Source organism: Pinus tabuliformis, chromosome 9, assembly GCF_031772625.1.
Source record: "Pinus tabuliformis cultivar Carrire ecotype Pingquan chromosome 9, CPIR1, whole genome shotgun sequence".
In the NCBI taxonomy this organism is placed as follows: Eukaryota; Viridiplantae; Streptophyta; class Pinopsida; order Pinales; family Pinaceae; genus Pinus; species Pinus tabuliformis.
Genome location: NC_142307.1, coordinates 1,384,462,069 through 1,384,468,660, shown reverse-complemented (window position 1 = coordinate 1,384,468,660; position 6,592 = coordinate 1,384,462,069).

The following is a 6,592-nucleotide window of genomic DNA, read 5'->3' as shown; positions in this document are numbered from 1 at the left end:
TAGATTGGTTCAAGTAAATTTGTGCAATGGCTATGAGTTTCCTTCAAGGTCCTACTCTAGCCCAACTCTGGCCTCTGTGGGGACAATCAACATCAGTTTCCAACACTAATACAGTACAGCTAGTGGAAACCATTCTACATGAGGGAGATTCAGGCAACCAGATTAGAGGGTGTATTTACCTTATCTCAGCAGTGATAATGTTATCTCATATATTATTCAAAGTATAACACACCAATATACATGTTCAAAAATAAAAATATCTGCAATTATTTTGATTTTGATGATAATAACAGATTTAAACCCAGCTTACCAGGCTGACCATGACAATTCCCTCCATCAGACACATTGAGAAAGGTCAAGCTTATTTACCATGCCCGGTTGGGCTATATAAACACACTGTTAAATTTATATTGGTATAACTTTAATTGCATATGCTTACAACCCAACCACATTTAATATCCTAAACCACATACAAAATCCTATAGCAGAGTAAATATTATTTGCCATGGAGAAAAGCAGAGCTTATTTACCATGCCATAGGATCAAGTGCAAGAAAGGAAGCCGCACGTGCTTGAACAGGGCTAGAAACGTTAGGCTGCTACTAAAAAGGCGTAACAAACTTACGTGTTAGTCTCCGCTTTGGTCTGTTCCGTAGTTTTAAATGCGAACGAAGTCAAATCATTAGCACTACGTGTAAATTTTACAATGTCAATCCACTAAACTAATATTTATAAACTAATATTTTTTTTATTTAATGTCAATCCACTAAACCAATATTTATAAACTAATGTTTTTATATTCAATCCTTCAAGCTGTGGTTTTTTCCATTTTTATGTAGTTATAGAGAATCATCTTTCCAATTTGCTTCACATAATATAGCTATTGAGATATGTTTTGATTATGCTCATAATTCAGATAGAAGTGAATACTTTAAGTAGATACGATGAATTGAATTTCAGATAGAAGTGATAAAGGGATTGAAGCGTTAAATCCATACTATGAAATATGCACCTACAATCGATGGTCCTGGGTTCATTATCATGCTCATGCTTCTATCCCTAACAACTCATGATGAGCAATTCTTATATTGCATGTAATAAGAAGGTTAGCATGCTGGGACAAGTTTATTTCTATGGCTGAGGACATGTGCAATTTTAGAACGAGCTAAACCTCAAAATGACATGCCCATTTGATATTGAACCTGGGCAATCATGTGGCAATGCTTTAGCGTACGGTTCATCTTTATCTCTGCCCGTCCCCCTGACCCCCGAGGGCTTCACTTTATAGAATACCGGGAGAATAGTAGCTATTTCTCAAACATTATATCGGATTAAATCATCACCCGTTAGCATTCGATGTTCTATTTGATTAAATTCAAAATAATTCCTAAACATAAAATGTTTAAAGATAATTCAATGATTTACTCAAATGTACTCCTTCGAGGGAACCAGTCTGATAATGACACCACACAACCAGCAATTGTTCTCATAAGTCTCTACAGCGTCCCTAGCTGAGCAGTGCAGAGGGAACACCATGTGTGGGGCACCACACAAATGACACCACACAACCCTCATAAGTCTCTACAGCGTCCCTAGCTCAGGAGTGCAGATGAAGGGCGTTGATCGAATTAAGCCAATGTCAGACCCCAGAACAAGATTGATGAACTATTTTATGAAATTTCTTTCAAGAATGCCGCCCATTTGTATGTGAAAATTGAGAGGGAACACCATGTGTGGGGCACACGTCCTCCACCAGGAGCTTGAGTTACAATCTTGTCATAGCATACCTTGCAAAGCCGACCCTCTTCGTTTTCACACACAAAAAAATATCTCTTATATATAAATTTGACATTTAATTTAATTCTATTATTATTATTATAATATTTATATTTATTATTAATATACTTTTAATAATTTTATAAGTATTAATAAAATTATTATATTTTTATATTAAAAATATATAATAATTAAAATTATTCTATATTCAATTTTGAAACTATAGGTACATTATGCTAAAAACATATATGTCCATATCAAATACAAAATGTTTATTTTGATTTTGATGATAACAACAGATTTAAACCCAGCTTACCAGGTTGACCATGACAATTCCCTCCATCAGACACATTGAGAAAGGTCAAGCTTATTTACCTTGCCCGGTTGGGCTATATATACGCACTGTTAAATTTATATTGGTATAACTTTAATTGTATATGCTTACAGCCCAACCACATTTAATATCCTAAACCACATACATTTAATACAAAACCCTATAGCAGAGTAAATATTATTTGCCATGGAGAAAAGGAGAGCTTATTTACCATGCCATAGGATCAAGTGCAAGAAAGGAAGCCGCACGTGCTTGAACAAGGCTAGAAACGTTAGGCTGCTACTAAAAAGGCATAACAAACTTACGTGTTAGTCTCCGCTTTGGTCTGTTCCATAGTTTTAAATGCGAAGGAAGTCAAATCATTAGCACTACGTGTAAATTTTACAACGCCAATCCACTAAACTAATGTTTTTTTTTATTTAATGTCAATCCACTAAACCAATATTTATAAACTAATGTTTTTATATTCAGTCCTTCAAGTTGTGGTTTTTTCCATTTTTATGGATTTGAACCTGGGACATTCGTTTTGCATAATACTTGGTTAATTGACCTTGTTGTGTAACCATACAATATGACATTGTTAATAACATTATTATATGTAATTTTGTGGAGAATTTTAAGATGTTTTTCGAATGTATAAATATATTTTAGGGTTTTAAAAAATTAAGTTAATAGAGTTAAACTTATGTTTGGAAGAAATTATGATTTGATTTTAATAAAAATGGAAAGGGAAAAAAATTATCTAATAATTAAATTAAATGATTATGTGTTCTTAGCTCCCACCTGAATCTATGTCATATATTGAATGGAATGTTAAAAAATTAGTATTTTGTTGATTGTTGATTGTGGATAAAAAGAATTGTTCAAGAAAAATTGAGGTGAAATCTTGATTTGTCTTATTTAAACTAGTTTTTTTACTATATATGGATTCAGCACCATGTAAAACTCCTAGGGTGCTTAGATTGCACATGATTACCCATCAAGCTTGTCATTTCAATACCACCTTGCATATTAAATTGATACCCTAAACTTATGTTTAGAAGTTTCAAAGCTCCCCACCCAATCAAATATATGATTATAATTTCATGTGCATGTTGAGACAATGAAGAAGTTTCCAGCCACACTATCCCTTACATCAATTACTGCCATTCTAGGCTCCATCCAAACTGCTCTCCTAATAGCCATTCTAGACAGGGGCATCATTCCAACATCATGGATACTGGATAGGGCTAATATTTTGACTGTGTTCACTACAGTAAGTCTACATACATGAATGATGTTCTTCCTCAATTTTCCCAGCCATGAATAACTTAAATTTTTCTTAGGTGGTTAAGCTGATTTGTGGAAGATTAATTCAATTTGGCAGGGAATCATATTCAATGCAATGGAATTTCCATTACAGTTATGGTGTTTGTGGAAACAAGGGCCAGTATTCATTATAGTATTCAACACAGTGTCTACCATGTGCTCAGCAATTTTATCATCTATAGTTCTGGGAGACACGTTGCGTTTGGGAAGGTGGGTGGTTTGTTATATTCTCAAATATTCAATTCGGTGTTTTTTTATACACTCCAATATTCAATTTGTGTTAGAGTGGTTCAGGTAAAATTAAACTTGATTAGATAAAGTTATTAGTTGTTTTTGGGCTAATGAGAATCTATGGTTTTGTCCATGGTATTCATATGGAATATAGTATATTCTTAAGTCTTCAATTTCTATTAGAGTGGTTCAAGTAAATTTGTGCAATGGCTATGAGTTTCCTTCAAGGTCCTACTCTAGCTCAACTCTGGCCTCTGTGGGGACAATCAACATCAGTTTCCAACACTAATACAGTACACCTAGTGGAAACCATTCTACATGAGGGAGATTCAGGCAACCAGATTAGAGGGTGTATTTACCTTATCTCAGCAGTGATAATGTTATCTCATATATTATTCAAAGTATAACACACCAATATACATGTTCAAAAATAAAAATATCTGCAATTATTTTGATTTTGATGATAATAACAGATTTAAACCCAGCTTACCAGGCTGACCATGACAGGTCCTTCCATCAGAAACATTGAGAAAGGTCAAGCTTATTTACCATGCCCGGTTGGGCTATATATACGCACTGTTAAATTTATATTGGTGTAACTTTAATTGTATATGCTTACAGCCCAACCACATACATTTAATATCCTAAACCACATACAAAATCCTATAGCAGAGTAAATATTATTTGCCATGGAGAAAAGCAGAGCTTATTTACCATGCCATAGGATCAAGTGCAAGAAAGGAAGCCGCACGTGCTTGAACAGGGCTAGAAACGTTAGGCTGCTACTAAAAAGGCGTAACAAACTTACGTGTTAGTCTCCGCTTTGGTCTGTTTCGTAGTTTTAAATGCGAAGGAAGTCAAATCATTAGCACTACGTGTAAATTTTACAACGTCAATCCACTAAACTAATATTTATAAACTAATATTTTTTTTATTTAATGTCAATCCACTAAACCAATATTTATAAACTAATGTTTTTGTATTCAGTCCTTCAAGCTGTGGTTTTTTCCATTTTTATGTAGTTATAGAGAATCATATTTCCAATTTGCTTCACATAATATAGCTATTGAGATATGTTTTGATTATGCTCATAATTCAGATAGAAGTGAATACTTTAAGTAGATACGATGAATTGAATTTCAGATAGAAGTGATAAAGGGATTGAAACATTAAATCCATACTATGAAATGTGCACCTACAACCGACGGTCCTGGGTTCATTATCATGCTCATGCTTCTATCCCTAACAACTCATTATGAGCAATTCTTATATTGCATGTAATAAGAAGATTAGCATGCTGGGACAAGTTTATTTCTATGGCTGAGGACATGTGCAATTTTAGAACGATCTAAACCTCAAAATGACATGCCCGTTTGATATTGGCCCTGGGCAATCATGTGGCACTGCTTTAGCGTACGGTTCATCTTTATCTTTGCCCGTCCCCCTGACCCCCGAGGGCTTCACTTTATAGAAGACCGGGAGAATAATAGCTATTTCTCAAACATTATATCGGATTAAATCATCACCCGTTAGCATTCGATGTTCTATTTGATTAAATTCAAAATAGTTCCTAAACATAAAATGTTTAAAGATAATTCAATGATTTACTCAAATGTACTCCTTCAAGGGAACCAGTCTGATAATGACACCACACAAATGACACCACACAACCAGCAATTGTTCTCATAAGTCTCTACAGCGTCCCTAGCTAAGCAGTGCAGAGGGAACACCATGTGTGGGGCACCACACAAATGACACCACACAACCCTCATAAGTCTCTACAGCGTCCCTAGCTCAGGAGTGCAGATGAAGGGCGTTGATCGAATTAAGCCAATGTCAGACCCCAGAACAAGATTGATGAACTATTTTATGAAATTTCTTTCAAGAATGCTGCCCATTTGTATGTGAAAATTGAGAGGGAACACCATGTGTGGGGCACACGTCCTCCACCAGGAGCTTGAGTTACAATCTTGTCATAGCATACCTTGCAAAGCCGACCCTCTTCGTTTTCACACACAAAAAAAATATCTCTTATCTATAAATTTGACATTTAATTTAATTCTATTATTATTATTATAATATTTATATTTATAAAAATGACCAAGCCATTTACAATAAAAATGACCAAGTCATTCATAATGGGTTGTCTAGATTAATTCTATTATTATTATTATTATAATATTTATATTTATTATTAATATACTTTTAATAATTTTACAAGTATTAATAAAATTATTATATTTTTATATTAAAAATATATAATAATTAAAATTATACTATATTAAATTTTGAAACTATAGGTACATTATGCTAAAAACATATATGTCGATATCAAATACAAAATGTTTTGCTTAACAGATTTAAACCCATCTTACCATGACCATGACAATTCCCTCCATCAGACACATTGAGAAAGGTCAAGCTTATTTACCTTGCCCGGTTGGGCGCTTCAACGTGGAAAGTAAAAATAAAAATATCTGCAATTATTTTGATTTTGATGATAATAATAGATTTAAACCCAGCTTACCATGACCATAACAATTCCCTCCATCAGACACATTTAGAAAGGTCAAGCTTATTTACCTTGCCCGGTTGGGCTATATATACGCACTGTTAAATTTATATTGGTATAACTTTAATTGTATATGCTTACAACCCAACCACATTTAATATCCTAAACCACATACATTTAATATCCTAAACCACATACAAAATCCTATAACAGAGTAAATATTATTTGCCATGGAGAAAAGCAGAGCTTATTTACCATGCCATAGGATCAAGTGCAAGAAAGGAAGCCGCACATGCTTGAACAGGGCTAGAAACGTTAGGTTGCTACTAAAAAGGCGTAACAAACTTACGTGTTAGTCTCCGCTTTGGTCTGTTCCGTAGTTTTAAATGCGAAGGAAGTCAAATCATTAGCACTACGTGTAAAACTAATGTT